A 14,728-nucleotide genomic window follows, 5' to 3' on the forward strand; every position below is an offset into this window, starting at 1 on the left:
CTCCGAGGGCCCACAGCCATGGATAAGAGGGCACAGTGTGAAATGTTTGGGGACCACTGCTTTAGGGTGACGTTCTGAATCACTACTATGCAGTCCAATAAATGCTATTCCTCACCCATCAGGACCGACTAAGTATGTTCTGCTGCCCTTCACTCATGCAGGAAGGATAATAACATTTCATACCACTCAGTGCTAAAGTGATCTGTAACCCGCCACCAGCTAAAAATGGTCATTTTGGGGAAGCGGCCCCATGATGCTGCATACCTAGGCAGAGTAGCTGTGTCTATGCAAACATGGTCTCTTCCTGAAGCCTTTCCCACAGCTGGTCAGTACGTGTGAGGGGGGAGCTCATTAAGCCCCTGCTTCCGCTTAGTATTTAAGAACACCTTAGTGTCCCTGTCTCTGCTGGCCTTAGATTTCTCGTCCTGTCCATTTCTTGACACCTCAGATGAGGTGGCCGAGTGGTTAAGGTGATGGACTGCTAATCCATTGTGCTTTGCACGCATGGGGTCGAATCCCATCCTCATCGGATGCATTTAGTCTTCACACTTCCTTTGTATACAACCATCTCCCCCTTTGGTACAATGACAGATCAAACAACGTTGCTTCTTGCAAACAAAACCCTGCTCAGAAACTCCCTTGCTTTAAATAAAATGTCTAAGTCTCAGATTTCTAAAAAAAAATTCTCTAGTCCTGTAAGTCTTAGTTTTATCTCAAAAGGTAACAGCCTCATAATCTCCCCCAAACACCCTGAGACCTCCCCAAATTATTAAAATACCCCACTTCTCAGCAAAGCCATGACAGTGACCCAAAGCTAGAGTGTCTAGGCTAAGGTGTTCTGAAGGAGGCAACTCAAACATTTTCTCCCTGCTTCCCTTGGCAGGGTCTGATTGGGAAAACAAAATTCCCCAAACTGAAAATTTTCGGCTGAAAAACCAGTACAAGTTATTTGGGGACTTTGGTTTGAATGTATTATTATTATTCTCTTCTGATTTATGAATCAGTTTTGTCATCCAGATGCGTTTCCAGCTGTTGATTTGTGGGGGAGAGATGCCAAGTCATGATGTCTCTTCCACCCTTTCACAGTTTCTTCCAACTTTCTAGAAAGCTCCTTTGCTATGATGTGAGTCAAGCAATGTCCATTGTTGCTGTGTTATCTCGGTGAAGTCTGCATTGTACACGGTTCCTGGGATAGTCCTTGGGACTGTAGCCACCTTTAATAGGCCAGCAGTGAGTCTGGCTCCTCCCTTGTCACACCTGATAGGCTGGTAGGGGGCATTTCCCAACATCATAACATATTTCTGTAATGCACACAGAACAAACTTCATAACTTCCCAAACCAATGTGAGCACATAGAATGCAAGAACATATTAAGGTTCAACAGATGAACAGTTCAAGATTTTTGAAATGATCCCTCACGAAGCAGACTTTGTTCGAATGTATCATCACTATATAAGAGTGGTGAATATGGGGCTTGCAGGGTGCTGCTTTAAGCACAGCGTGCCACACCTGAGCCGACATTTCAATGGAGACGTACCTTAGAATCCATCTCTCCCGGGATAAAGATGGTAGCATGGCTGGCCTGGGTCATCTGACTTGGGCTCATGGAGCTAAAGTTGAGAGGCTTTGGCTCATGGAGCTAAAGCCGGGAGGCTAAAAACTGTGGTGCAGATATTTGTGTTCACACTGAAGCCTGGGTTCAGAAACCCTCACCCCTCGTGGGGTCTCAGAGGTTGGGTTCAAGTCCATATGTCTGCATTGTAGTCTTGCAGTCTAGTCCCATAACCCTGAGTCAGCTCACCTGGGCTTTGAGACAGGTGACCTGGGTGTTTTAATCATGGTGTAGACATAACACTAGGATAGATCTAGGAGCCCAGAAGGCTGGGAGGGAGTTTAGCAAGTGGAAATGGTAAAACCACAGGTCAGTATTACCCTGGACTCATGGCAGTTCTCCATTGGTCTGTCTGCTTTTGAGGCAGGGATAATAACTGCCAGCGGTGCCCTATTGAGTGGCTTTTGGGGTACCTGCTCTTGCCTGTTGTCAGAAGGACCTTTGGTCTAGCCCAGTGTGGGTTTTCTTATGGTTTAAATTACACACACAGGCACTGATAACAGAGTTACTGAACGTTTGGGAGTTAGGAGCTGGTAGGTCAGTGGTCCAGTCCCCTCATGGACGACCCCCTCCCTCTGGGACAGGGGCAGGTCTGAGCTCTCACACCAAATGCTCATTGTGGCTGCCAGAATCTGTGGGCAGCTCATTTAGTTTATACCGAGGGTTGAGTCCTGCTTTGTGCTCAGTGTCTGAGAATGAAAATCCTAAACCACCCTATGAAATAATGAATGCAGCAGGATGTGCTATTGTCCCTGCCCCAAAGCAGACAGACCAATGGAGAAATGCCATTGAGTCCAGGGTAATACTTCATTGCAGTTTTACCTTTTTTGCTTGCTAAACTCCCTCCCAACTTTGAGGGAGGCCAGAGCCCAGTATTGAGCTGGAGCTGAGACATCTACACTGCAAATTTACCACCCCAAGGCCAAAGCCTCAGGAGCCTGAGCTGGCATGGGGCAGGCCTGGGTGTTTCATTGCAGCGTGGACATAGCGTAGTATTATGTCTGAACTGTCATAAACACACCCAAGTCACTATTCTGAAACCCTGGGTCAGCTGATGGAGGCTCGTGGGGCTTGTGCTGCACGGTTATAAAATTACAGTGTAGACACTTGAGCTTGAGCCCAGCCTCCAAGACCCCAAAAGGGGTGAGGGTCTCTGAGCCTGGGCTCCAATCTGAGCCTAAATGTCTGCACTGCAGTTTTTAGCCTCACAACCTGAGCCCCAGAAGTCCAAGTCAGATGATCCAGGCCAGCCGGGCCACAGGGCATTTATTACGTTACAGATGCCCTCTCAGGGTATATCTACATTGCAATGTAAGCCCAGGGTTAGTGGAAGTCATGTCAGCAGCCCCAACGCATACATAAACCAAGAGGAAAAGACCCACCCCCCAAATAAGCTGGGGAGTGTCCTTCTCCCTACGGTTCATAAGTCCAGCAACCAAAAGTCCTTTAATATGAACCATCCCCTCTCTGCACCCCACTCACAGCTGTTGTCCTTAGTCAGTTCAAGCCCAGAGATGCCTTTGTAGAGTTCACCTGCCATCCTGGGTGGAAAGGGGGGAAAATAAGAAGGCACCGTACTCACTATGTTGTCTAGGGACTCACTCATCTCTCCACAGCCATCCTGTCCTAACCCCTAAATTTTAATATTAGGACCCAGGCACCGGCCCATTTGGCTTTTGAACCCCTGTCCCCTGTCTAGCAAGTGCTTTTGAACTAAGCGTGAGTCCCTCGGTTGGGGTCTGCCAAGCACAGTTGTGCTGCCCTCAATTTACACAACAAGGATAACAACGCTTTATTTCTCCTGCCCCAATAACAAGGAGACTGGGAATCCAACACCAGGCAAAAGTGATCATTTCAGCAAGCAATCCAACATATTTCCAACATACTGTAAAATCCACATGCAGACTCATACACGAAACCTTGCAAGAAAATCTTCCTGAGGGGGTCTGAAGCACCTGCTGCTGGAGGGAAGGAGGGAGCTGTGGGCTGGGATTGAGGGGCACTGGGAATAGGAGGGGCCTGTGGGTTGGGATTGAGGAGCAGTGTGAGGAGGAAGGGCCTGTGGGTTGGGATTGAGGGGGCTGTGGGTAGGGACAGAGGAGAAGGATGAAGAGGAGTAGGCTCTGGTTGGGAGTGAGAAGCAGTGTGCATAGGAGGGATTGAAGTTTGGGACTGAGGAGCACTGGGAAAAGAGGGGACATGGGTTTAGGCTGAAGAGCATTGTCATTTGGGGATCCAGCAGGAAAGGGGAAAGCAGCAGGTGATTCTAATTCCTAGGGATATTCTGTGTGTTTGTATGTGTGTGTGTGTGTGTGCAGGGAAGGAACATGCTATATGCCCAAAGGACTTTATTCCTCAAGGCTGCAAGGACAGAGGGGCTGTCAGGAAGTTGCCCCTTCAAACCCACACACAAAAAGGCCCTTCTGAGGAAAGGGAAAATCCTGAAGAGAAAAAGTAATCTCAAAGAGGACTCTAGAGAGACGCTTGAAGATCTTGTTGAGTAGTTTATCATCTGACCGGAGACTTGAACCCTGGACCCTCAGAGTAAAAGTCTGAGGCTTTACCAACTGAGCTAGCCAGACTCAAAAAGTAAAAGAGGAAAGACTTCTTTCCTCAGAAGGGCCAGCTTGGTGTGGAGGAGAACTAGTCAAGAAAACAAAGGTGGGAAACAGTAGGGAAAACCTGCTGCTCTCTCTGGCCTGGTCAACACTACAAGTTTATATCTAATTTAGCAGCATTAAATCGCATTAATCCTGCACCCGTCCACACAACGAAGCCCTTTATATCGATATAAAGGGCTCTTAATACCGATATCTGTACTCCTCTCCGATGAGGGGAGTAGTGCTGAAATCAGTATTTGCCATGTCAAATTAGAGTTAGTGTGGACCCAATTCAGCGGTATTGGACCCCTTTGAGCTCTGCTTGCAGAGGCAATAAAGTCAGTGTTGTTTCAAATTCCTGCATTCTTTATTACTTCATCACACAAACAGGGAGATAACTGCCATGGCAGCCCAGGAGGGTTGGAGGAGGAGGGAAGTAACGGGTGGGGTTGTTTCTGTGGGATGTCTGGGACTCTGACCCATAGCAGCCGTTTGCCTCTCTGGTTCTTTAGTAGGCTTGGCTGATAGTCTAGACAGGACTGACTCTCCCTTTAGACAAAACTCAAAGAAGGGAATGACCTGGGGAGTCATTCCCATTTTTGTCCATGCGCCCATGGCCAGCCTCACCGAGGCCGGTCAGGAGCACCCATGACAGCAGCTGACGGTTCAGTATAACTGGTAACTGTCATTGTCAACTTGCAAAGCAGCAGACAGGACGTTATGGCTGATAACCATCTTTGCTAACTTGAAAAGGCAAGGGGATGCTGCTGTGTAGTGCTGCAGCACCGCGTCTGTCAGAATCATCCAGTAGTCATATGATGATGGTGAAAAAAGGCTGAACGGGCTCCATGGTTGCCGTGCTATGGCGTCTGCCCAGGCAAACCAGGGAAAAGGGCGCAAAATGATTGTCTGCCATTGCTTTCACGGAGGAAGGACTGAGTGACGACATTTACCGAGAATCACCCACGACACTGTTTTTGCCCCATCAGGCATTGGGACCTCAACCCAGAATTCCAATGGGTGGGAGAGACTGCAGAAAGTATGGGATAGCTATGGGATAGCTACCTACAGTGCAACGCTCTGGAAATTGACACTCGCCTCGGTATATGGACGCACACCGCCGAACTAATGTGCTTAGTGTGTCCGCATGCACTCGACTTTATACAATCTGTTTCCAAAAACTGGTTTCTGTAAAATCAGAATAATCCCGTAGTGTAGACATACCCTGTGATTAACAACTCTGGTGGCTAATTGAAATGCTGATGTTTCAAACCAAAGTGAAGATGGAGGTGGTTTTTTTTAGTGATGAGAATCCAGTTCATTTTAATAGGGTGAAAATCTCCTCAGTGCTTGTCTAGCCTCATTGGGCAAGCATAAGTCAGACTTTTATCAGATGCATTGGTGGTATAGTGGTGAGTATAGCTGCTTTCCAAGCAGTTGAGCTGGGTTTGATTCCCCGCCAATACAGTGATGTGATGTTTTCTCTGGTGGGAACTAGTTTACTTTCAGTCACATTGTATGAGTTTATCAATGGAATGAGAAAGACAATGTTCTGCAGGTCATTCAACACACAATGGAGGAAGAAAGGAGTGGGACTAGACAATGAGCAGGTGGAGTTATGCTGGTATTACAATGTTTGGTTTAGTTTCTTTAAAAACTTCCTTTACTTCCCTCTCCCTTTTAGACTCAGAGCCTTTAAGGTCAGAAAGGACCAATGTGATCATCTAGTCCGACCTGCTGCACCTTACAGGCCAAAAGACCCCCCTCCCCTCCTGTAATAGACCCAGGAGGGGAGGCAGCTCTGTGCACTGCCCCTACCCCAGGCAGCACATGGACGACCTCTGCCCCCCTCCCCTAATGGGTGTGCAGAGATGTGCCAGCAGCACTAAGGTGGCTCCCTGCCCACTCTGCCTCTGTCCCTCTGTGTCACTCCCAGAAATGGTCGACATGTCCCAGCATCCCCTGGGTTGGGGGGAGTGTCTCCATTCACTACCCCTGCCCCGAGTACCAACTCCGCAGCTCCCATTGGCCAGGAACTGCAGCCAATGAGAGCTCTGGGGGCAGCGCCTGCAGGCAGTGGCACACAGAGACCCCCTTGGCACGGTCCACCTAGGACCTGCTGCCGCAGGGTTGTGTGTACCAGTCACTTTGGGAGCTGCAGTGCCCGGGGTAAGCGCCACCCCACCTGCTCCCCAACTCGCTCCCCCAGCGCAGAGCCCGCATCTCACACCCAAATTTCCTCCCAGACCTTTGCTTGTTTTCCTTTCACCCAGAACCATCCTTCTTCTCCTGGGATGCAAGTAGCCATCCCTGGGAAGCCAAGAGGTAGGCACAGGATTCTACCTCCCAGCAGCCAACTGCACCTCCCCAGGCTTTTCAGCCTTTGCTGAACAAATGGGCTTAGCTTCTGCCCTGCCTTCCTCAGCTAGACTTTCCTCTTTTGCCCCATTCCTGCCTCACTCTCTCCTTTGGCAAGTTACATAAAGGAAGCCAGCAGGAAGAGCCGGCCGCCATAGGCCAACCTCCAAGGGCAGAGGAGACACAAGGCTTCAAAAGGTGACTGGCCAAGGTCCTCTAGCTTTCACCTGCTGATGCTAAGGCTTTTTCCCAGCTCATTTCACCACTCTCTATCCTGCAGGGGTTGAGCTTATCGCAGCTTTTCCCCAAAATTGGGCCAGCTAGTAAGCGTAGGAAGGACTAATGACCCACCAGAGTTTGGCAGAAAGCAGCCGGTTTATTATACTGACAGCTAAGTTCAAAAGAAGAAGCGGGGGTGTCACACTCACACTTGCATACTCATGCTCCCAGAACAGGCACAGCACTGGAGATGTCAAGATTCTGCAAGGTAAGTGTCCCACAGTGCAGCTATGGACGGTGCGAGGAAGGTAAGTCTTCCTGAGGCACAATGAAATACAACGCAAAGAACCACTGGCCAGGCGATCCGGGCAAAGGGCATTCACTGGAGGTACAAGCTTGTGAGTAACTCCTGAGCACATGGCCACTTCTCCTTTTAATGACCTGCACCTAATGGCCTGTGACTAGAGATGACTTGGCTGCATCTGGTTGGTCACGCTCCACTTTGGGCAGTGTCCATGCTCTGGGTGTGTGAGTGCTGCCTAATTAGAGTCCCAGACACCTTGTCTACCTGGAAGCTCTTCTGCTCTTCAACCAGCCCATTCATCCCACAAGCATTCCAGGAGCGGGAGGGGGAAAACCACTTCACAGGTATTCAGAGAGAGAGAGGAGACAAAAGCAGGAGGGAGGGAAGTATAACACACCTATTGAGCATACAGGTTATACATTGCATAGAAATCACTGCTGCTCGTACAACAGCAGGGACAAGCCAGTAGGAGCTGGGGAAAGGAAACCATCATGTTTCTGCCTGGTTTTAAACCAGGGACCTTTTGCATGTTAAACAAACATGATAACCACTACACTACAGAAACTCTGTTGCAGTGCTTTGCCCCTCCCTTCATAAGAATATAAGAATGGCCATACTGGGTCAGACCAAAGGTCCATCCAACCCCATATCCTATCTGCCAACAGTGGCCAATGCCAGGTGCCCCAGAGGGACTGAACCTAACAGGTAATGATCAAGTGATCTCTATCCTGCCATCCATCACCACCCTCTGACAAACAGAGGCTAGGGATACCATTCCTTACCCATCCTGGCTAATAGCCATTCATGGACTTAACCTCCATTAATTTATCTGCAAAAAGAACAAGGAGTAATTGCGGCACCTTAGAGACTAACAAATTTATTTGAGCATAAGTTTTCATGGGCTAAAACCCACTTCATCGGATGCATGCAGTGGAAAATACAGCAGGAAGAGATAGAGATAGAGATAGAGATATAGATATAGATACATATACATATACATACATACACATACACATACATATACATACACATACACATACACACACACACACACACACACAGAATGTGAAATAACGGGTGTTGCCATACACACTATAATGAGAGTGAGCAGTTAAGGTGAGCTATTATCAGCAGGAGAAAAAACCTTTTGTAGTGATAATCGGGATGGCCTATTTCCAACAGTTGACAGGAAGGTGTGAGTAACAGTAGGGGGACAAATAAACATGGGGAAATAGTTTTACTTTGTGTAATAACCCATCCACTCCCAGGCTTTATTCAAGCCTAAATTAATGGTGTCCACTTTGCAAATTAATTCCTATTCAGCAGTCTCTCGTGGGAGTCTGTTGTTGAAGGTTTTTTGTTGTAATATTGTGACTTTTAGGTCTGTAATCAAGTGACCAGGAAGATTGAAGTGTTCTCTGACTGGTTTTTGAATGTTATAATTCTTGATGTCTGATTTGTGTCCTTTTATGCTTTTATGTAGAGACTGTCTGGTTTGGCCAATGTACGTGGCACAGAGGCATTGCTGGCACATGATGGCATATATCACATTGGTAGATATGCAGGTGAATGAGCCTCTGATAGTGTGGCTGATGTGATTAGGTCCTATGATGGTGTCCCCTGAATAGATATGTGGACAGAGTTGGCAACGGGCTTTGTTGCAAGGATAGGTTCCTGGGTTAGTGTTTATGTTGTTGGGTTGCTGGTAAGTATTTGCTTCAGGTTAGGGGGCTGTCTGTAAGCAAGGACTAGCATGTCTCCCAAGATCTGTGACAGTGAGGGATCATCCTTCAGGACAGGTTGTAGATCCTTGATGATGCACTGGAGAGGTTTTAGTTGGGGGGCTGAAGGTGACAGCTAGTGGGGTTGTATTACTTTCTTCATTGGACCTGTCCGGTAGTAGGTGACTTCTGGGTACTCTTCTGGCTCTGTCAGTCTGTTTCTTCACTTCAGCAGGTGGGTAGTGTACTTGTAAGAACGCTTGATAGAGATCTTGTAGGTGTTTGTCTCTGTCTGAGGGGTTGGAGCAAATGTGGTTGTATCTTAGAGCTTGGCTGTAGACAATGGATTGTGTGATGTGGTCTGGGTGAAAGCTGGAGGCACGTAGGTAAGTATAGCGGTCAGTATGTTTCAAGTATAGGGTGGTGTTTATGTGACAATTGCTTATTAGCACAGTAATGTCCAGGAAGTGGATCTTTTGTGTGGACTGGTCCAGGCTGACCTTGTAGGTGGGATGGAAATTGTTGAAATCATGGTGGAATTCCTCAAGGGTTTTCTTTTCCATGAGTCCAGAAGATGAAGATGTCATCAGTGTAGGGCAAGTAGAGTGGGGGCATTAGGGGATGAAAGCTGAGGAAGCGTTGTTCTAAGTCAGCCATAAAAATGTTGGCAAGCTATGTGGCAATGCGAGTACCCATAGCAGTGCCGCGGACTTGAAGGTATACATTGTCCCCAAATGTGAAATAGTTGTGGGTGAGGACAAAGTCACAAAGTTCAGCCACCAGGTTTGCCGTGACATTATCGGGGATACTGTTCCTGACAGCTTGTAGTCCATCTTTGTGTGGAATGTTGGTGTAGAGGGCTTCTACCTCCATACTGGCCAGGATGGTGTTTTCTGGAAGATCATCAATGGATTGTAGTTTCGTCAGGAAGTCAGTGGCATCTCAAAGACAGCTGGGAGTGCTGGTAGCAAAGGGCCTGAGGAGGGAGTCTACACAGCCAGCCTATCCTGCTGTTAGGGTGCCATTGCCTGAAATGATGGGGCATCCAGGATTTCCAGGTTTATGGATCTTAGATAGCAGACAGGATACCCCTGCTGCTTTTTTGGCCTGCTGCTTCTCTGTCTGGGATGTTTTTGTCAGCCCTGGCACACAAAAATGGCATCATTGTGAGCGCCCACGAAGGCAAGATGAATTTTGGCTGCCTTGCTCAGCTTGACTTGCTTCCTCAACCCATTCCTGCCTTAGATCCTAGTGGCTGAAGATGGTCCATTGTCTCAAGCAGTGCCAGAGCCTGACACAGTGCCCCTGGGCAGCCTTTGCTCTGCACATGCCGGCCATGCACATTTGCAAATACTTTAAAGTGCCTGTCAGTAAGTTCTGGGGACAGTTGCTCACCTTCAGAGGAAGCTCCCTAAAATTGGCCTGTCTCACCCAGTGGTACATTGACCTCTGTTCAGATTGAGGCAAAGGAGGGGATGGGGCCTAGCTGCTGTGGCCACCGCTTCTGTGAGGGCAGCCACTGTTGCGGATGAAGCCATCCTGCAAGAACCTTCCACCTAGCCACCCACTGAAAATCGTGTAGGGTGTAAGGTGAGAGTACAACACTAGAGGGGGGCCCTCCCCCTTCCCTCATCGTCAGCCATCCCATACCCGGTGCTGCACCCAGTGGGGTAAAAATAATACAATAATACAATCGGAAGAGTCAGTTGCGTTCTTTGTGGTTGCCCCACCATTTCCCTCGGGCCTGACCTGCCTTCCAGCTCAGCCACCACTGAGAGAGCCGTACAAGGCTTCAAAGCCCACTAAACGCAACCCCCCTTCTAATACGGCAGAAAAGCCACATGTCTCCTGACTAGGTAGGGATGTCCTATTGCCCCACAGGAAGTGGAAGGCCATGGTGTTCGGTCTCAGCAGCACTCATGGGGCAGGGGGAAACACATGGCTGAGGAAATTCCTCACAGCCAAAAGATAGGTCTTGAGCATCACAACTTTGTAGGCTAATGACAAGGTCCACTTATGCCATTGGCTGAGCCTTTCCTCACAGACCAGCAACCGCTTCTCCCAGTTCACGTACCCCACCTTGTCCCCAACCGAACGCTAGAAGGCCCAGCTCATCAGCCTGCCCACTCTTGCAGCCCTCCTCTTCTGCCCTGACTGATAGGGAGGAGTATTGAGCCTCCCTCCCTTAGGCCCTTCAGCATTCCTGTGGACAGCAACACTGCCCAAGTGACTTTGGGCCAGTAGGTCAACCAATAGGGCTTCCTCCTAGGCCAGGCTGCAGCCCAGCTTCAGGACTCAGAGGAAATGCAGCTCGCATCCCTACCTACAGGACTCCAGGCACAGGCAGGCTTCTGGATCAAACATCCCCTCTTGTGCTCAAGTCACAACAGCTAGTGGGCAAAAGACAGACTTTCATGGCCTTTGAGAAAGCAAGACAGAGCTTTGGAAGACCCAGTAGGGTTAGGTGCCACAGGAATTGCTCTCAGATCCCACTGAGACTTCAACTCAGATTGCAGGATTAAAAGTCCTGAGTGCTGGCCCTTACACCATGGGACCAATAGGGAACACCCAGACCTCTGCTGAGTTCTGATGAGGATGACCCTGTGTGGGCAACCCTGCATTTGCTCACCAAGCTGTCATGCAGCAGTTTGCTGCAGCTCCCAGAGACCTTTCTTAATCCAGACTGAGAGGCCAGTGGGCATGCGAGGAAGTTGCCCCTTCAGTCCTAGGCAATACATGGCCCTTCCTAGGAAAGGCAAAGCTGAAGTCAAGAAGAGCCCTCAAGACATACCTTCTGAAAATCTTGGAGAATATTACAGCGATAAATGGCTTTTTCATTTATCAATGACTTGAACCACAGACTCTCAGATTAAAAGCCTGATGCTCTACCAACTGAACTAGGCAGGCTCACATGTACAAAGGGCAAATTTCATGCAGAAGAGAAATTAGTCATGAAAATGAGGGCAGGAAACAATACAGAAAACTTGCTACTCTTGCTTTCTTAGCAGTCCTAGTCCCAGCCTGATCCTCCATCTGGCACCCTGAGGCCTTATTCTTTCTTAGTTAAATATCAAATCCAGGAGAAAACACAGTTATACAGAAATGTCATTGGAAATACAAAAATTAAAAAGGAAAATGCAATTGCCATCACTACAGCGTGTCTGGGCCATTCCTGTATTGAGAGCACCCACTAAGGTCCCTGTGTGCTTACAAGAAACCTGGAGCAACTCATACCACAGCCTGAACATGAAACTCAACTGCTCCCAGGTGCTGCAGTAAAACCCTTTCCCTGCTGTGACATTGCACTCCATAGGATTTTATGAAAATATGCTAATGAGTGTGAATATAAAGTAACTGAAATATGCTTCATGCAAAAGGTCTCTTGTAAGGTATCATTACAAAGCTTATAACCTACTGTGTGTGTTCATCCTATTTGTACGAACCGATAATTCCTGTATCTGAAACTAGAAATATGAAATATAACTCTGAGGTCCTATTGTAATGAGGCAAAGTGTGTGCCATTAATAGTGGTTTGGACTCTTGATGGCTCCCATTAACCAGGACAATTGATTGGAGATGGCTCTGTCCTGCACCATCTGTGAGTCAGGCCAGGAAGAATGAAGGCTTGGGGTCTCCCAGGACATGTGACCATGTCACCTGGTACAGGAATCCATCTTAAACCTGGGCCTTTTCCCCAGGAGAGAGACAAAAGTTTCCTGCCTTGTAGCAAAGCTGTATAAGGGGATGGAACAGGAGAAAGGTGGGTGCAGTCATGAGACGTCCCCTAGCTACCTTGAGCTGGAACAAAGACTATACCTGGTGAAAAGATTGGGCCCAGACAAGAAATAAGTCTAGTCTGCAAAAGAAGAGTATTGGAAGATCTTTGAGGGTGAGACTTGATCGGTATTGGGTTTCATACTGTATTAGGCTTGGACTTACATGTTTTTGTTTTATTTTGCTCTATGGAGAATACAAATGGCACAGAGAAGGAAAAGATAATGCCATAGAAAAGTCTCTGTGTGCGTGGGAGGGTGTCTAGAAACCACTCTCCTCTAGTTTGTTTTCTCTCATTTCCTTTGGGAAATCTGAAGCAAGGAGCAAACATCATTGCTACTTCTGAAGCTTGAACTTATGATCTTCAGATTATGAGACTGACACACTGTCAACTGCACTAAGAAGACTTGAAAAAGCTTTAGGCTCCGTGCATATAAGACCCTCCTACATCGGTGACGGGGCAGGGAAGGAGCCAGGGGTGTGCTGGAAGAAGCAGGGAGCTCTGGTGCCCACAGACCTGTCCTGGCAGCTTTCTCAGCAGCAGAGAAATCAATTTGCCCTGCCAGTGAACAGCCTACTGGAACTAATGGCAGCACAGGGGGGATGTTTCCAAGCTGTGCACCTACTGCCACATTTTGGAACTTACTCTCCTTTTTCTAGCAGGGCACTTTCTATGGGAATTAGGCAAAGCAAACTACACAGGTAAGAGGAACACGTTGGCGAAGGTACATGGGGAACAGAATCCAGGGCTCCAGATAAGGCCTGAATTTATAATCCCAGCAGCTTGCCCTTCTGCACTAACCAATTGCACCACTGCAGACGCTTTTTAGATGGATTTGGGAAGCAGGCAGTTCCCAGTCTCTGTGGTTCACACCTTTGCCTGGTAATTGAAAAGCAGCTGGTTCAAACCTAATTCAAGATGCGGCTTTTCAGTGATGAGACTCCAGTACGTTTTAACAGGAAGAAAATCTCCTCTATTCTGGTTTAGCCCCATTTGACTCCTTCTGCCCATCTTCTCCGCCCCCACAGTCTCTTTCCTTCCCCACTGGGGCCATGCAGAGAGGAGCCGCAGTCAGTTTCTGTCACAGAGAGTCTGTATCCTACAAACGGAGGGAGGGGTCACTCTAAAACATTGATAACGGGGAGGGGAGGGGTGTGCATGGTTAGGGGGAGAAAGGATGGAGACCTAACGGTGGGGCCCAGAGAGATTCCTCCAGACAGGGGAGATCCCCTGCTGCCCCCCATCTGCGGGAAGAACAACTGTGTGTGGGGGGTCTCCACATGCTGTTCCCGCCCCAAGAGCCAACTGTGGCAATCGGAGCTGCAGGGCTGGAGTCTGTGGGCAGCAGTGCTCAGAGATGCCCCCAGCCCTCCTGCTTCGGGGCTGCTGCCAGAGGCAGGTGTGGGTTGCTTTAGAGACATGCCCGAGGTAAATGCTGCACCCTTCATCCTCTCCTGTACTCCCAACCCCCTGCCCCAACCCAGACCCCACATCTGCACCCAAACTCCTTCCAGGACCCTGCTCCTTGCACACCCTCCTGCACCTCAGCCCCCTGACTGAGCCCAGACCCTGCACCCAAACTCTGTCCCAGAGCCCAGCCCCTCTTCCTCCCACACCCAAACTCCCTCCCAGAGCCTTAGGCAGGTGTGGGGAGGGGAGGCAGGACTTGGTCCCATTCTGGGCACCACCAAAAATTATACAAACCTGCCGCCCCTGCCCAGCCCAACCTTCTGCTGATGTACCTCACCCCACACCCGTGCAGGGTTTGAAGCTTCCATTGCTTAACTTCCAGGACACTAAAGGATTTCAGCTCCACTTTGCCCAGAGGGAGCCTTCACCCCACTCCCAACCAGGTTCTTGTCCATGGGATCACTGTTAGGGGGGCTGGGTCCCTCGGTGTCTTTTCTCTCTCTACGATAGTCCAGGGTGCAATAACTGGGGCATCTGAGCACCCAGGACCTTCTGTGGGGCTGCCATTCCCCTTCCCCTTCTCTAGTCTCGTCTGTCATTGACTCCAGCCTTTTTCCTATCCATCGTCAGCACCTCCCAAGCAAGCTGCACTCACCTCAAAAAGACATAAAGTCCTGTGGCACCTTATAGCATAAGCTTTCGTGGGTGAATACCTGCTTCGTCGGATGA

The 14,728-nt window shown here is 48.9% G+C and overlaps 1 non-coding gene across 1 annotated transcript; it reads left to right on the forward strand.

Annotated features, from left to right (window-relative positions):
- The first annotated feature begins 447 nt into the window (after nt 1–447).
- Nucleotides 448–529, forward strand: TRNAS-GCU (transfer RNA serine (anticodon GCU)). The gene has a single exon. It is a non-coding gene; the product is annotated as a tRNA-Ser (tRNA).
- The last annotated feature ends 14,199 nt before the right edge of the window (nt 530–14,728 follow it).

The sequence above is a fragment of the Gopherus flavomarginatus genome (genome assembly GCF_025201925.1).
Source record: "Gopherus flavomarginatus isolate rGopFla2 chromosome 13 unlocalized genomic scaffold, rGopFla2.mat.asm SUPER_13_unloc_1, whole genome shotgun sequence".
Classification (NCBI taxonomy): domain Eukaryota; kingdom Metazoa; phylum Chordata; order Testudines; family Testudinidae; genus Gopherus; species Gopherus flavomarginatus.